We start from the raw sequence: 17,326 nt of genomic DNA, 5'->3' as shown, positions 1-17,326 counted from the left end.
AAAATAGTATTGTTATCACATATATAATTTATACAATTATAATTTAATCACAGCTATAATTTATTAATTTTGTAAGCTTTTTCAACCTATACATTTTTTGCTAAGATTTCTGCATTCATACTTTTTTATTGTTTTTGTTTAAACATGGACATAAAAATATTTGTCTCTCAGAAGTCAGTGAGAAGAGCTCACAAAGATTTTGTAAAAAGAAAAATAATACAATCACATTTTTCGCATGTGACTTTTCAAAAGGATCATAAAGAAGGTTTTATTCACAGTAAGGCAGATAGATGTCAAATGTTTGTACTGTTGTAGTAATGGATAATTGTTACAGAAGCTTCTTCTTACCTGAAATAAATCCACCAAAAATGTATTTAGATTCTACTGCATGGAAACCCATTTGAGCAGATGGAGAAATTCCCATAACCCCTTGGCTATTTATATTTCCAGTAAGGATGGACTTTTTCCTGTGCAGGCGCATGTCCCGAGTGGGAATGTTCTTGCAGCTTGCAGTGGAATGCAGGTTGAGTTGAGTAGGTTATCTTGCCTGCTAGCTCCACAATTCCTCAAATTTCATTCTTCATACCAATAGCCAGCTCAGATCTTTCTTGTTATTACTAGACTGAAGTTACTTTTCTCATCACATTTGTGTTGCTTTGTTGTTTGTTTATTTTTAAGTAAGTGCTTGTGGCTTCTCATTGCCTTCCTATGCCATGAGTACATGTTCTTCACATACTACACATAAGAAGGCTGACAGAGTAGTGTGGAAGTGAACCAGGAGCAGTTATTGCCTCTTTGGAGCTTTTGTCTTAGAGAGATCCTCTCTAATTTTGCCTTGCTTCCATCAGTTAACATTTCCTCCCCTTTATTCACAGCCCTCTGTGTCAGCAAGTATAATACTTCCCATTCTGGATTCATGTGACTCTTCCTTTAAAATGGCTACCTATGCTACCGAGGGATCAGAGATCCGTGATGCCAAGAATAGCTGCGTTAGCAGAGTCTTGCATTCAGGCTGGAGGATCCTGCTAAGGCAGCTATATTGTTTTGGGAATCTAAGCTAATATGTTCATATGGGATTGTACCATATAGATACAAGTAATTTAGGACCAGCTCAAGTATCTCTAACATGGACTCTGTTCTTTGTTTGAGGGTTGTCCTGCAGTAAAGTGACTTATTATACTTTTTAAAAGGGAAGGATATGGATCCTAAGAGTCTTTATTTCTCTTACCCTTTCCTTTGCCCTCTGCTGTCGCGGGTCACATATAAAGGAGATCTGCTTCCTAGTGAGTGCCGTTGCAGGGAACACTCCCCTAGCTCAGAGTCCAAAAGCAGAAGTTCTGGACCTTGTATTCTGTACTGCTGGAGTGATGGAAATGAGTATGTTCCCTGTGTTGGGACTTAAATGAGGAACATGGGGAAGATCCTATGTCTCAAGAGAGGCTGGAGATAAAAATGGCATCATGAAAATTTTTGCTAGGATGATTTTTGGTCCTGTGTTCTCTAAATGAGAACATCTGATCTTGCTGTTACAGAAGTGCTGATTTCTGCTCAGGAGCACTCCAGCTGAAGAACAGATGTCAAAATTTGAATTCTGTGAATCACTGGTGACTGCAGTGTTTTGAGGCTGTGTAATCTAAGCTCCAAGTTGTGATAATCAGTCATGAGGTGAAGCTTGGACAAACTACTGGAATGTCTGTGGTGTACAATGCAGAAATCCCAAACAGAGCACCAGCTGTGCTAGTTGTATAGCCAGGAGCAATTATAGCCATATCTGGGTGACGTAAGTCTGAGTGAATTAGCTTTACTGAACAGTGAGGTGTGTTGGTTCAGTCATAATTCTGTGCCAACAGCTCAATAGCTTTTGGAATCAGGCTAGGCATCTCTGTACAGTGCTGCGTTGTACCATGTGGGTGTACCAACTCCAGGCAGTCTTGCCTCCAAAGTATTTTCGGTGCACACTATTCCAAAGTACACACAGGTACATTATATGTCACTGCTAAAGTCACTGAAATTAACTCTCATTATGGGTCACACCCAAAGGACTGCTGCTTTTGTTAAACATGTCCATTATAGTCTTCCTAGGCATCTTGATTCAGGCACTATTAGCATTGTAAGTACTCATTATATGACTGTCTTCACTGTCTAAGAGCTGACTAGGTCATGTTATTTAGGTGTTTGCTGGTTTTGGTTTTCATATACTCTCATTCTTTGTGGAGGTGAAATGGAATCTGCCAAGTTCAGCTGTTGATCTGTCAGTTAGCTGAGTAAGGACCCAGATTTTCCTCATACAATATAAATGTTAATTCACAAACATTTCCAGACTCTGCTGCAGTCTGTAACATTCTTAATGGCATTTGGTATGTCAAAAATCAAAGATTTTAACAGTTTGACTGAATAATGTATTTAAGTCTCCTAAATCACATCTGGGGGACAACTGAGGGATTGTTTTCTTGTCAGTAATGCCAGACTTGGTACAGTGGTCTGGATTGTATGACAAGTGTCTAGTCTTTGGCCCACTTTTTCAAAAATCACTGCTGGTGTGTTCATGAAGCCTGTGTTTTAGATGCTGAAAATGAGACTGATTTTTAGGAAGTGTCTTCTTAAAAATAAGCATTTGGTTTACCTCTGTATTTCTACTTTGAACTAAATCAGCTGCATGAGCATGTTTCTTGTCCCTTCCTCTTGTCTCTTTAACTCTGCTTTTTAAAAAAAGTTTTAGTCTGCTTTGCTGACGTGTAGCTTCTTGGGGTTGAATATTGATATTTTCTCTTTTTTTACCCCTGGTATATTCCCCATCAGGTGTCTCAGCGTTGTTTTCTAATTTAGCAGCTCTGTGTTGTGGCTTATGCCCTCATCACCAGTGTAGTATCCCTCCTGCTGGAGAAAAAAGAGGAATCAGGTGCAGAGAACACACTGGAACAATGGATGCAGACACATCTGCCTTTCCAACTTTCAGACAGAAAAAGAAGGCCTATGTTGCACAGCGTTACCACCAGGATATACTTAGGCTTGGCCCCTTTCAAACAGGTATACTGACTGAATTTCAACCATCTTTCCTATTACTGATAAAAAGCTTCCAGTTATTGTTACTTGCATGTTTTGTTGCTATTCATATATGGCTCTCCTTCCTCCTAAATGCTGTAGACACCCTATTCCCTTGATGTCTGAGGTATTAATTGATCCCATTTATTATGATTTTAGACAATTTCTTCACGTTTGGTTTTCACTTTTCTCTCTCTCTCTGTATTTTGTGGTCTTGCCCCTCTTTCTCCTCATGGAAATGAAACTAATGGGAACTTTGTCTAGAAATTTGCCTCAGAAGCACCTTCTTTCTCTCACCAGGTCTGTCTCCAAGACCCTACAAGTATTCTTGTCAGCTTTGTGCTTCTTTTGTTTGTCAAATCTTTTTATCTCAAACAAAAATCTTTAATGTTTTCTAAGATACCATTTTTGATGTTTTGCTCTGGAGTTATAAATTTGCCATGTTTAATATTTATAGGTTCATGAATTAATTAGTTGGGAAATGCTGTATAAGGATTAGTGCACTTATTAGGAACAGGAGAAACACGAGATTCTGCCCTCCCAAGGATGTGTTTTGTTTAAGTGTGTACTTGCTATGGAGCATGCTGGTTTGAATTTGCCATTAGGTATTGTGTCGCATGGACTCCGGCTTCTCCTGTGTGAAATGAACTTACATTTTCTTTTTATTCTTATGCAGAATGAGAAATATTTTCACTCTCAAAGCATGTAATCTTCACTGCATCATTAATGATAGCTCTTGTCAGGCTTTTAGTCTCATCTCCACTATTGCCCACACGGAAAAGCTGTGACCTGTTTTTGAACATGACTGAATTTGGGGTTAGTGTACCTAACGGGGTTTGTGGCTTGGTACCACGTTAACTCAAGTTGTAAGCTAAGTTTCCATTTTGGTGTGAAATCCTCTTATCATTGAATTTGCAGCTTAGTAAATGCAACCAGATTTTAATCTAATACATTATTACTTCAATCTCCTTTTGCACTAAAGTAAACACATAATAGTTCTGCACCTGCTCTGTCCCCTTCTAAAATGTGGGAGTGGGAGGAGGGCTGCAGTATTGTAGCTATCAGAAGTTATGTTAAGCCCCAAATATCTGACATGAGCTGCAAATAAAATGAGGCAAGTTACATGGCATGTGAAGTGCTAAGAACCTGCAGTTCCACTTACTTGGGGTTCATGTTTTGGGTTTCTTTCTCTTGAATAATTTTGCAGCTATAAGGCAAAATGAATGTCTCTCCAGCTGAGATCCGAGCACTCTGTGGATTCTTTTCCCACTTGGAACATTAACATTGCTTTCCTCATCTGTAAAATGGGGGCAGTAAGCTTGTATACTTAAAAAGCATGTTATGAACATTAATGTTTGTATGTTATGCAAATGTAAACTCTTCAGTTTATTTCTGAATATAAATTTAATGTACATACTCTTCTGGGCATGATTTATCTTTATGTCTTTTATGAGGTTGAGGACAGGGTCTTAATGAATCTTAAATTGTAGAAAACAGTCTTTCAAATCACCAAATCTGTCTTTTTGCAGATACTTTCTTTTGCCTGTCCCATATTTTGCCTATCCCATTTGACTTTGTCCTTCTACTTGGTTTCATTAGTTGCAGTGACTATTAGATCAAAAGAGACTCTGATGACCATTTGTTAAATCTGCAGTGCACTAGGAAAAATCTCTGAGTTTTCTGCGTACCCACTCCTTTGCGAATGCTGACCATACTTATCTCTAACTGCATGATCTTCTCAGCATTATGTAGTATCTAGGCTTGATTTTGGCCATTAGCTCAGGCTGAGAGCTGGCTGTGTACCATCTATTTTAGGAGACTTCAATGCATTATCTGCTTTATTTTTTTCTTTAATAGTCTGATTTTCCATAACAACGATGAAATTTCAGTTCATTTTACAATTAGCTTTTTTTTCCCCAAGTTATTACCCACAAGAAATGAACATCTCTAACTTTCCCACATAAATCCCCAAAGTAAGGCATACCTAATAACTTCTACTCCCTCACTGACAAAGTTTCAAGCAAAAACAATAACTTGGCTTTGACCCTACTCTCTTCAAAAAGGAAGTTACTTCTGAGCAGCAACATCAAAAAGAATAAATAATTGTTTTTCTTTTTGTTGTTATGATATGGATCATCTGAGCAGTTAGTGGTAAGCAAGCCGTCTTTGATTTGGTTCAGACGCCCTAGTGCTTCGTCCTCTATTTATGTCAGCATGTTCCTGTTCCCACACCAGGAAAGTAGAATCCCTTGATTAAATTCATATTTGTTTTAATCTTTCCCTGTGTCTGATCTCAAGCTCAAAGATTCTAATGAAAAAAGTAGTGTATCCTGCTGGGAAGAGTGCTGATGTCAGACTTTAGTCTGTTTGTTCTGTTATAACCTGATAATGCTGGAAACGCTCAGAACCCAAATGCTCAACTCCAGCAGATTCTTAAGACAAAGATATTTTGATATTTCATGGAGAGTTATAAGCAAGGCGTTTTATTTGTAGAGCTAAATAAAAAAAACCACCTTTAAACAAATATTTGTGAAACAGCAACTGACCGCAACAGTGAGTTTAATTAATCTGACCCCTATTTTCTTTATGTAAGGCAGGATTTTCCAAGTTCAACACTAAATCAATGAGAATAAGGAATAGAATTAAGTGTTTAATTATGTTCATCTTTTGGAATCTATGTTAGGAAAGATTTTGAATCATTTTCTCACTTATTCTTTTCCATAAGCATTTGAACTATTAAATGCTAAGATTCATTCTGGCTTGTCCAATGAATGAAAAATTGTTTTTTTCTGAGAACCTAAAGGCATAGCCAGATGCCGTCTTCAGGCTGGAGAGGCTGGAAACGTTCCTGTCATTTTTCCCTCCCCCCCTTCCTTCCCCATGCTTTTCCTCCAGCTGCCTCTCTGCTGGGTGTTTCTGCCCTAGAGTTCCTGCAGGTGGAACAGAATGTGTGTGGTCATCATCTGTTTTAGTGTAAAGTCGGCCAGCTTAGCTAAGTTCTCTTCCTCAGTGGTTAAAACTAACTTGACTTACTAAAGTAGATGAAGAGGACATGCATGTCTCACCCTGCTGGCAGAGATGTCCTAAGAAGAAACTGGGATCACTAGTTTCTTAGACAGTAATAACCATTTGCAAACTGAGTTGGCATTGCAGACAAACTTACTGCAGATGATGGAAGGTGCCATGTGTCCTCAGTTTACAAGCTGACAGTGCTCAGCACTTTCAAGGAGGCATTCAGTGCCTTGGAGAGGGCCTAATTAGAGACGTAAGGGATGAGATTTTCCCTCTAAATGATTTGTACAAACAGATATGACATAGCAGCCCTTGGCAAATATGGTTTTACCTATAAGCTGCAACAATACTTCCTTTTCCTCAGCAACCCATATCGTGAGATCTGTATATCTTGAAATCGGTAAGCACAGGAAATGCTGACGCACACAAAGGCATGGCGCAGTCTGATTCCCTCATCCATAATGAGTTATTCAGAAATAGTTTGAAGACATTTTCTGGACCATGAAGTGGCATTTGAATTTTTTGCTTTATTCCAGAATCTATGGCATATGTTGTTAGTTTTGTGAGGGGCTGGGGCAGAGGAAGGCGGAAGGAAGTAGTTTCTTTCTTTGTAATACAAAATCAGAGTCAACATGAAATAAAACAAAAATAGACAGAAGCACCTTCAGATGCTGACAGAAACATGCCCCAAGATATGAACTGCAAGAAACAACACTGCATGTGTTTCTTCTAATGGTCAAGTGTTTTACTGATGAAAATGGGAACGTCTAGGTACTTAACTGTTTGAATTCCTTGTAACTTATTTGGGCATCTCAATGTGGACTACAAAAATCCAATTATAACAATTCATTTTTCAACTTTTGTCATGTATTTATTGGTAAGCCAAATGTGACAGGATAGTGCAAATCTGTGAGTTTACGGCTACTCAATGTCAATAGCCACACAACAACAGTGATTTTAATTATAGGTGGGAAGGAGGTCTTTCCCTGTTGTATGACAGCTGGTGAATGTCACGAAGAGCTATGAGGAGCCTATGAGCTACACACCCATTGGTACTTGCAACCCTGTCCAGTTGATGGCTAATAATTGTACCGACTCTGGAGCAGTCTTTATTTTTTGGATCGTGGTCCTTATTTGTTTGGGCTAGAGATTTTTGGTTGTTAGTTGAGTAATTTGAAATCATTTCAACAAAGAGATTTAGTATAAATAAGCAGAAATATACACTGAGATGCAAATCATACAAAAAACTCTGGTGACCGTACTGTTACCCTTTACCCCTCAAGACTAAAAAGGATCCTGTAGTCAATCTGAGTGTAGGAATACAATTGCTATTGTCAAAAGCTTGAAAGGACTGCTCATTGGCCAAATATTTACAAATGGTGTTTGCAAAAATATTTTTTCCTGATCACATTATGGAAATGGTTGCAAATAGAAAAACAAAAGTTACACTTTTAAGGCAGTTTTGGATATTGAATAATATTTTTCAGATATAAAAATTAATAATAGATAATTTATTAGATTGTGATTGTTGGATTAATTCTTTTCTCTCTTTTATTTTAGCTCAATGTAGAATATTTTTTTTGTTTTGCTGCAATCTGCCCAGATGGTTTTCTGTCCTCACTTGTCCCTGTTTAATTTTGGCAACACTGTAGATACTATATCCTCTGTAGAGAAACACCAATCTTGGCAATATTCCTGACAGTCTTTTATCTTTCCCTATCCATATGGCACTATATTTATTGCCTAAAGTGTATTGTTTACTTCTAAGGATTAAGCAATAAAATGAACAAGTTGTAAAATATCTTCACATATTATTTGTCTGCTTGGTGCTTATACGCTGTTTTTCTATGAGATTATCATTGAATGTGTAGTGAGATGTACCTCATTTGAAAGAGACCAGTGATGAAGGTCTCTTTCAGATACGTACAGAATGCTCCAGATTTTGCCCTGACAAATATCCCAGTTTGATTATTGTTTCTGGACCAGGCCTTTATTCATCTGCGAAATGGATGAAATGATAATTTATTTCTTAACAAAATTGTTTTGAGACTTTATTGTTTAATGAATTTCAGGAGAAAAACACTACGGTAGCGTTGGATGTTGTCATTGCCTATTTATGGTTACAGCTTGGATTATATGATTGACTGATACATGCAAACATGGTAAAAGCTCTTATGAGCTTTCAAATCTAAGGCCATAGCTATATTATATTTTTAGCCTTTGTTCTTATAAGCTTTTTTTCTAATATTCTGCATGTCATGCATAGAGCTCTAAAGCATGTAGTTGCTTGTGCTGTGATTCTGTACTGTCTTGAACAGTTTAGGTTATGATTGAAATCTGAATTTTATGAGAACTGGACTGGAATCTGGCCATAAATACCCTTTGAATGTTGACAGACCTTCATTTATTCTTCCACAAATGAAGGAGACACATTCTCCCCAAAATGGTGTAGCTGACTGGAAAAAATCTTGGGATGATCCAGCATAAAGAATCATGGGATACAGGTTTTTGTCAGAAATTCCACTGTAGAAATGAGAAATCTCCCTTGATCAAAATTTTGTTAAAATAAAGATACTTCCACAACAGTAGAGTTTTGAAAAACCATCAGTTTGCAATGGAATAAAAATATTTCACTACAAATTTCTCAGCCAGCTGTAGCTTTGACATGTTTTGAATATTCAGTTTGCACAGCTATTTGTCTAAGCAAAGATGTGACAACTATTACTAAATAATACATCATTACATTCTATTTGTATTTTGGAACATTCATATACTGGTAGCATGATCTATGACTTTTTCAAGGATGTCTCTTGAGGCAGCTGACTCTAGCTATGGCAGCTAAAAATGCATTTGCCAGAAGAGGGGAAAAGGGCAAAGGGACTCAACAACTGAAACTTTACTTCTGGTGGATTCTCAGCATAAAAATCTGAAACAAAATCACAATAGCTGTTAAGCTTCTACTTCTGCTAAACATTATAGCATGAGGAATGATTCCTGCCACAACTTCTCGTTGCAGTTCATTGAAAACAGAGAGCCTATTCCTGTAATGTCGTAGCGATTAAATTAATCCAGTTATGTGGCTTTGCTAGGCTTGCTATTTTTGTTTCCCGAAGTTTTCAATCTATTTTTGTCCATCTCTTTATATGTGCATTATGTAGAAAGAGAAGGAAGCTGCTCCCATTTTTAATTCCCAATGCCTCCTTTTGATTGAAAGCCTATGTATTTTGAGAGTAATGAAACATGATATGAAATGGATTTTTTTTGGTTGGTAAGCAGACATCATTATACAGTAACTTTAATATGAGTAAAAGAATTGAAAAATTATTCTTTCCTCTGTCCCCAGCCCCCTTCTGCGTATATAGCCTTGGAAATCAGAGCATGGAATGTAGAAGGTCTTGTATCTTGACAAGCAGAACTGCTCTACAGACCTGAATACAACAGTCTCAGTTTAAAAAAAAAAAGGAAAAGAAAATTAAAAACTTCTTGGAGTAATCAAAGAGATAGGAAGTAATGTTTTATGTCAGTCATGTCTACACCTACAGCAGACGCATTACGCAAGAGGAGATTATAGGCTAAATTTCCAAAGGGGATCATGGAAGGTATGTGCAGAAATGCTGTTAACAAGTAACAGGATTTATGTATGTACCTCCCACTCACTGCTTTGAAAATTTGGCCTCATAAGTAGAGAAATGCTAAACTATGTTAAGTATGTTTGGATGGTAGGAATATAAATGATCTCTGCAAGGGCCCACATTAGAGTCCAGGCATGATTTATTTTTCTATTTTACTGTCAAAATGCAGAAGATTTTGTACAGTTATGGAAGCTTGTAAAGCTTGAGCGTTTTTCTGTCCCCAATGTAATGTGCACTCATAAACCAGAGAATCTTACTGAATGGATTCTTCTCTGAGCTGAAGCTTATCCTTTAGATAAACCTGTATCTTCATATCTCTTATACCTTAGACAGTGGGCCTATTTAGACTTAGTAGTGGCTTCAGCAAGTCATTCCCCGCCCTGTAGCAGAATTCTGATTCGAACTTACCTGGCTCTAACTTCCCACCCTTTTTTTTAGCAATGTCTTTGCTGTGCTGAAGTACCTACTATCACACATTTGTTTCCCATTAGGTCATCACAGAATGTAACAATCTGATATCTTCTGTGTTAGCCCAGATAGTTTGAGTTCCACAATTATTTCCCTATGAGTCACCATTTTATTAACAGCTTGCTTCTCTGAACTGTCTGTAACCTACCTGTGCTGTAGATGCTAGTATCAGACACAATATTTCAGCAGATTCCAACAATGTTGAACACAAAGGTAACAAAATGTACTTATTTCTGCTCCATCAGTATGAGAATCTCATTGTCTATGTTTTCATTAGTAGGTCACTGTCAGATGACTATTCAGTCTAATTTCCTCAAAGATTTTTCTAGAAAACTGTCCTACTTTCTGTTTGTCCTGTAAACAAGGTCTGTCATTTTCTGGCTATTCAATTTTACTTTCAATCTTACTGGAAGGAATAGTGTGGGGATTTTTTGTATCTGTTGTACCAAAAAGGAAGAAAAAGAGGTGTGCCTTCATGAAATGAGTACAATAGTTTATGATGCCATTTTGGATTTATGTCAAAGAGTTTTATGTAGATTATATACTTCTGTATGTTGCACCTCTGTTTTAGCAGATTAGTGTCACTAGTGAAAACACTGACGCTTTCTGTAGTATTCAGTCTATATTGTCTCACGTGCGTAGTATTTGACCATCAGCGTCAGTTCAAATTTCTAGTGGTGTTTTGACTTCGTCCCACTTTAAGTTGTAGTTTCACTTTCTCACTTGCAATTGTAGTTTAAGTTGACTTAGTCTGGACAGAAATACATCAGGATTGCTTACGTGGCCTAAAGTTTATGTCTCAGTAGCAAATAATAGCTTCTTAACCTTTTCCAGTTTAATTGTTTCTAGTTGTCTGACTAATATACAATCACTTTAAAGGTTTTATTTCTATCTCTTGGCCATCAGCTTGTTAGGTGTCTTGAGCAAGTTGTTGGCTTGCTCTGTACATCTATGGTTTTTTTCCTCTCTGTCTTTCCCATCTGTTTAGATGACAAACTCTGTGAGGCAGGATTGTTTCACAGCATGTACCTGTAAAGCACCTAGTGGTATGGGATGTCTTAAAAACTGCTGTAATGGGAATAATAACTTTTAGGATTTTCCTTTATGTCCTGGATATTTTGTGTGTTTTTCCCTCCTGGCATTTGTCTGTTGCCACAGCTCTTCAGACATAGGCTTTCTTTAATCACACTGTCCTCTTCCAGTTGAGTAGGCCCTCTTAAGCTTTCAGGTTAGTGCGACATCCGCTAGTTTGGAGAATCAAAGAACCCCTATACTTGGGGGCAGTCATGCACACAAATGCATATACAAAGAAACGGAAATATTTCTCTGTCTAGTCTAATTCACTTCCCAGTTGCTCCAGCAAATTAGTTTTCCTAGCTGAATGCACAGTTTAGCAAATTTTACCCCGGTACACTGAGTGGAGGGAGCCATTGTCATTGCTGTGTTAGTCCTCTTTTAGAGTCGCTAGGGTATTCATTATCATGCAGCTTTGGGGAAAGTGTCTGCAGAGGACTCAGCAAAAGAGTTGCATCAATTCGGCTAATAGAAGACATCAAATACAGGTGCTTCAGTTCATGCAATAACAGCAAAGAGTTGTCCATTTTAGTGAACTTCCCCTGCCTTATGATTTACCAGCTTTTTGTCCCTCTGTTAATCTTGCTAACATTCCACGTTTCCCCCAATAATACTTTTAAACTCTATCTAGTCCAGCATTCACTTCCTTCAGCCTCCCTTTTTGCTCCTGTTCTTTAGCCCCCTTAATGCAACATTTATGTTAAACCTCTCTCCCCATCCTTTCATTGTCCTGCCTATTTCAGTTGTAAACTGAGGCAGGAGCTATTTTATTACAAGCTTTTGGCAGGGAACCTGGAAGAACAGGACTTGTACTTGGCAGGTTCCTAGGCACTATCAGCGTACACTTTTTTAATACAAATAAATTGGAGAGACTCTTTGCCTCCTTCATCTATTAAATGGAGAGAGTAACAGTTGTGTGCTTTTAAGGAGAGCTTTTTAGGTCTACAGATGAAAAGGCTTTAGATATGCTAAGTATTAATTATTAGTAGTCATTAGCATTCCTGTCCCCTCTTATCAGTGCTCTCATTTGCACCATATAACATTCTCTAACAGCTCCTTTTCCTTTTTTATTCAATGGCCCTCCTAACAAAGAATGTTTAGGTATGGTAAATGGCTTTTTTGCAATTGGAATGAGACCTACCTGGTTTTTTGCAGTTTAGCTCAGACATTATTTTTTTCCACATCATGTGTTTTCTGTGTCTGAGTTCTCGTATGGCTGACATTACAGTATCAGTGCTCCTTAAAATAGGAGTTAATAATAGCTGACTGCGGTTGCAAGAGTCCTTGTCCTGTGTTGCTACCTATTAAGCTTGGTTCAGCCCACAAAACTGGGGATAAAAAAAGAGAGAGGACTCAAGAATGAACTGACCAGTGCTACACTGACAGTGTAATACAGTACATCCTTCTGAAAAGAAAACTGAAATATAGGCATTAAGTGCTTTCCTCATTATCATACAAAAAGTATGGGATAAAGCTTGGAACTGGACCCTAATTTTTCTGTCGTGTGCTGGTGATCTAGCCACAACATTATTTTAACAATATCCGTAGAATACATATTTCTCCAAAAAGAAGTAAAAAATAAGGCTTTTAAAGGTGTATCCTGTTAAAAGGATGAAGATGGTGCCTTTTGTATCTATGTATGCTATATATGATGAAAACATTATAGAAATTTCTGGATGCAGTTATGGCAGTCTATTTGTTGGATTTTACCTAATAACTTTAATTTTAGTGCTTCAACACACACACACACACGCACGCATGCGTGTGCATACATAGCTTCTATTACCTTTTGGTTTAGTTTGTTCTGCATTTTTAATTCATTTGTGTTTCTTTGAAAGTATATTTTCTTGTGATTGTAGAATTGCATCCCTTCATTGCAAAGACAATTTAAACACTAGCTATGGAAGCATTTTTTTCTTAATATACCCCTAATCAGATGAATTCTTCCAGAATTTGGTTTGCACAGAAAACAAGAATTAGAAACAGCATTTTCCAGTTAATTTGTGCTCCCTAAATGTGGCTATTCATCAAAGCTCATCAAGCTGCACAAGTATTGACCTAACCAGGGAGCCCTCTTGGTTGTCTTTTTCTAAGTGGTGGATACTGGCTCTCAAGGTTTCTTGTGCAATGTCGGTGGCATACACTCTTCTACTATGTGGAGACTCGCAAGAATATTCCCAGCTCTTTTGATGTGTCCTGTGACAGGGCATAGGAATTCCTAGCTCATAGGAATTTTCCAGTGCATCCTAGAAATTTCTGGATATAGAAGCATTCTAGGAATTTCTGAGTTATTTCTAGAAATCTGAGGGCTTTCTGGGAATTCCTGGATTAAGAGTCTTTCTAGGCGTTTTTCCATGCTTTCTAGGAATTCCTGGAAGTCAGCGCTCGCCTACTGTGAGGTGGGGGGCAGGGTTGTGAACTTGGAGAATATTTTAAGTGCTTGCCAGGAATCTATGTGTTTTCCGGGAATTACTGGATTGAGAACCTTTCTAGGAATTTCCAAGCTGTTACAGCAGATCTTTGTTTTGGAGGCAGATAACAAGAGGAAGTGTAGAGAGTCTCCAGCTATCCGTGTATGCTTTTCAATGGGGAATATATCTGTTGACTAAATCTGGTGTTATCTCTTAATCTATATATTAATAAACATTTAGATGTTTATGTCAAGTATGGAATAAATTCACATAGCTCATTAGTCTGATGAACATGATTATGTTGGGATGATAATGGCTTGTAACTAACTGATACCTAAACCTTTTCTCAATGAATGTACTAATATTAGTCTGGTGTCCTTTCAGTAGCTACTTTGAAAATATACGCACATAGTTATCTACATCTATTTAGAGAAGCAATAGGTCTTTACATGCTTAAACAGCATGGATATGAAAGCTATTAAGTGACATCAGGTAGGTGTCAGGCCTTGGCTGCTCATTTTGTAAATCTCAGCTATTCAAACTGTACGTTTTGTTTCAAGTCATTATCTGTTTCTTTCCCTCTTGGCTATTGTATATCATGGAGAGATTTTTTCATTTAATAATCAAGCAGTATGCTACATGATTTTTTAAAAAAATATTATTATTACTATTCATCGTCTGTATGTCACAGTGTCTTGGTAATGCAGACATAGTGTAACTGTCTGTGCCTAGTTCACCCAAGACTGTTTCCATATTGTTCTCGAATACACTGAAAGCCACTGAAAAGGTCACACCTTAAATGTGTTGGCTTTGCATGTATAGTTTTAAAGTCTGTAGCTACATGAGTCACCTTGTAATTGTAGGCCCAGATGATCTGTTTATGTAAATCAGCATAGTTTTACTGATGTCAGTAAAATTAGAAGAAGCTATGTTGTTTGTCCCCTGCTGTTTGGTATGCGGTCACTCCATATATGATATCTACAGGCCAAACTCTGTTTTCTCACATCACTGAGCTAAGAAAAGATGCTGAGGTAAATCAAAGCCAGCACTGATCCTATGCTGAGCAGTCTTGTTCAGGGCTGCTGTGGCTACCAAGAGTAATGGACTTGAAAGGCAACAACATTGCCCTTCTGGCTCAGTTTATTAATACTATAGAATATTCAGAGCAATAAAAATTGGGCCTTAACATAGAAGAGCGGCTGCAGGCTCTCCCTTCTGTATTTTCACCTTTTGTTTTTAAGCTTGAAGTTGTTTCTCAAGATAAGTTGCTGGTGGTAGTGGACTGGAAAGCTAGGAGTTGTACTGCTGCTTACAGTGGGGATACAATTATTTGGCAAGGTTGAAACTTGCACATACTTTGGCAGCTTAGCTAGGTAGAAACTACTCTTCTGAAAGATAAATGAAAATTTCTAGATTACTTCTTTCATTAAGTGCTTTCACACCCAAGCTTGTTACTAGTGCTGGTTCCTACTGCTGGCATCCTATTACTCCTTCTGCTCTCAAAGACAGTACTGCCCAGTATGAATGGATGTGTACTGGTAGCTACGATGGTACAATTCATCCAAGAATCATCTTTCAGCAAGGATTTTTGGTGCAGTGGACTAAGACAGAACTGCATTATTTGGTGAATAAATATGAGATAAATGTCAGAAAAGGTTTATGCATGTAAGTTCTGAAGCCACGCTGAAAGCTCAGCCTACGTTATTTTTAAATGGTGCTTAGCAACATTAATCACTTAAGCAATTTGATAATGCTATCTCTTTCTAAGAGAAAACGTAGACAGTGTTTTTTATTCCTTGTTCATTTCTGTTTCAGTCCGGGTACGTGGCTCTTAGTGTTAAATATCCCATGCGTTATCAAACATCTTGTGTTGCTAAGCAGGATTTAAGTTGCCCACGTCTGTCTCAAATTTGTGCTGGAAAACATACCCAGAAAACATTAGACTGGTTGCTTGGTTTTATACGTTCATGCTGCAGTACACCTCCTTTTCCCTGAAGCATGTGAATGTTCTCTTTCTACTATTTGAGATCAACACAGAAGTTTTTAATCTTTTTCAAAGTGTAAACTATCTTTCAAAGTCTTGAAAGTTCATTTTATAAAACCAGATCAAATAGTTTTGACATTTGCTAGCTAGACATTTAAAGGCATACTACAGATGCAATGCCATCTTTCACTGGGTGATTTGCTGTAGATAAAGGGCTAACCTGCATCTATCATTATAAACACAAGGAGTCCAGCGTGTGTGAGCAATGTCCTGGAGAGAAACATTCCTTAAATGTTAATCCATTGCTTTAACTTTCGTGCCTTCTTATTCCTTCATGAAAGTAGGACTTGACATCAACTGAATTCTTCTGTTGCTTTTATGAAATTTTGTCAAAACCTAAAATTGTTTATTTTAATTTTTGAGTTTAGCCTAATAATTCCTCAGAATAATCTTCAAAGTAGTTACTCAACAAATATGCTGAAGTCAAATTGGGAAATTCAAAACCAGGATTGAGTCAAACTAAAAATGAAAGTTTCATCTACTTACATACATAGACTGTTCAAATGGATATATATGCTGATTGAGAGAGACAAAACCAATATATGAATCAATGTTCATTGCCATGGTAGAGGCGCACCTCCTGGTCATCCCTGTAAGACTTCACTATATTCATTTTTATGCTGAAAATATTTAGTTGATTTAAGGCCTGATAGCTGTAATCCAAAGTTGTTAATGTCATTTACTGAGTCAGTGGGTAAATTTAAATTCTTTTTTAAACACTTGTAACAGGATCTCTCATGCACTTATCACTGGAGAAAACGCTTCAGTAATTGGTTTTTCTTGCACACTGGTGTGAAGGAAACTTGCGCTGTTGTGGCACATCCAGAGGAGGTGAACTTGGATAGTACTTCCCTAGGCTACAACTAGGCATACTGTGTAGTCAGGCCTTTAAAATTCTTAAAGGAGATGTGACTAGCAAGGATGCTATTTTGAAAGAGCTTTCACTGAAATATAATGAATTTGGCTGTAAGGATTACGTGACAGTTTTTTATGATTAGAGAACTGAATTCTATGTCATAATTTTTGCATACCGTCAGGAAAGAGAAAGGTAACTGTCGTATGCTGTTATCCACTTAAGCACCAGTAGGCAACATATATGTGTATGGCAGAGCAATACTAAGTGTATTGTTTAAGGATGACATACCATTACGGTAATACCTTATTACCGCATGAGCTGTATAACTGATGCTTCACATCTAGCTTTTGCTGTGTACTGAGTCTTTGAATCCAGGCATGAGCTAAGAATTGCCTGACTAGTTAATATTTTATGGTGTTACTTCTTAAGGATCTGTTAGCTTAATTATCACATTATGTCCTGAGAGATAAGAACAACCATACGCTGCAGTCACACCGCTGGTTGGTTTGGTTGTGGCTCCCAGTTAAGTTATCGCAGTGTTAAATCAAAATCTTTGGAACATTCATGATCTGTGGCCTGAATATTTCAGTCCCTTAACTAGCCTAGATCAGGGACACACAAATGCAACTGCAGTTGCTTTTTTACAAAATAGCCTAGATGTGTTTTTTACATACTTTCGTGTTCAAAATATTTTGCAAACTGGTTAATTTCTGGATCACATTCTTAAATGCTAGAGGGAGATAAATATTGTTGTCCCAGGTTTACTGACAGGAAAAGAGCAGCAGCA

The sequence above is a fragment of the Nipponia nippon genome, unplaced genomic scaffold, assembly GCF_047370975.1.
Source record: "Nipponia nippon isolate SJK-2023a ecotype South Korea unplaced genomic scaffold, ASM4737097v1 scaffold_7, whole genome shotgun sequence".
In the NCBI taxonomy this organism is placed as follows: Eukaryota; Metazoa; Chordata; class Aves; order Pelecaniformes; family Threskiornithidae; genus Nipponia; species Nipponia nippon.
This window is presented reverse-complemented; position numbering follows the sequence as displayed.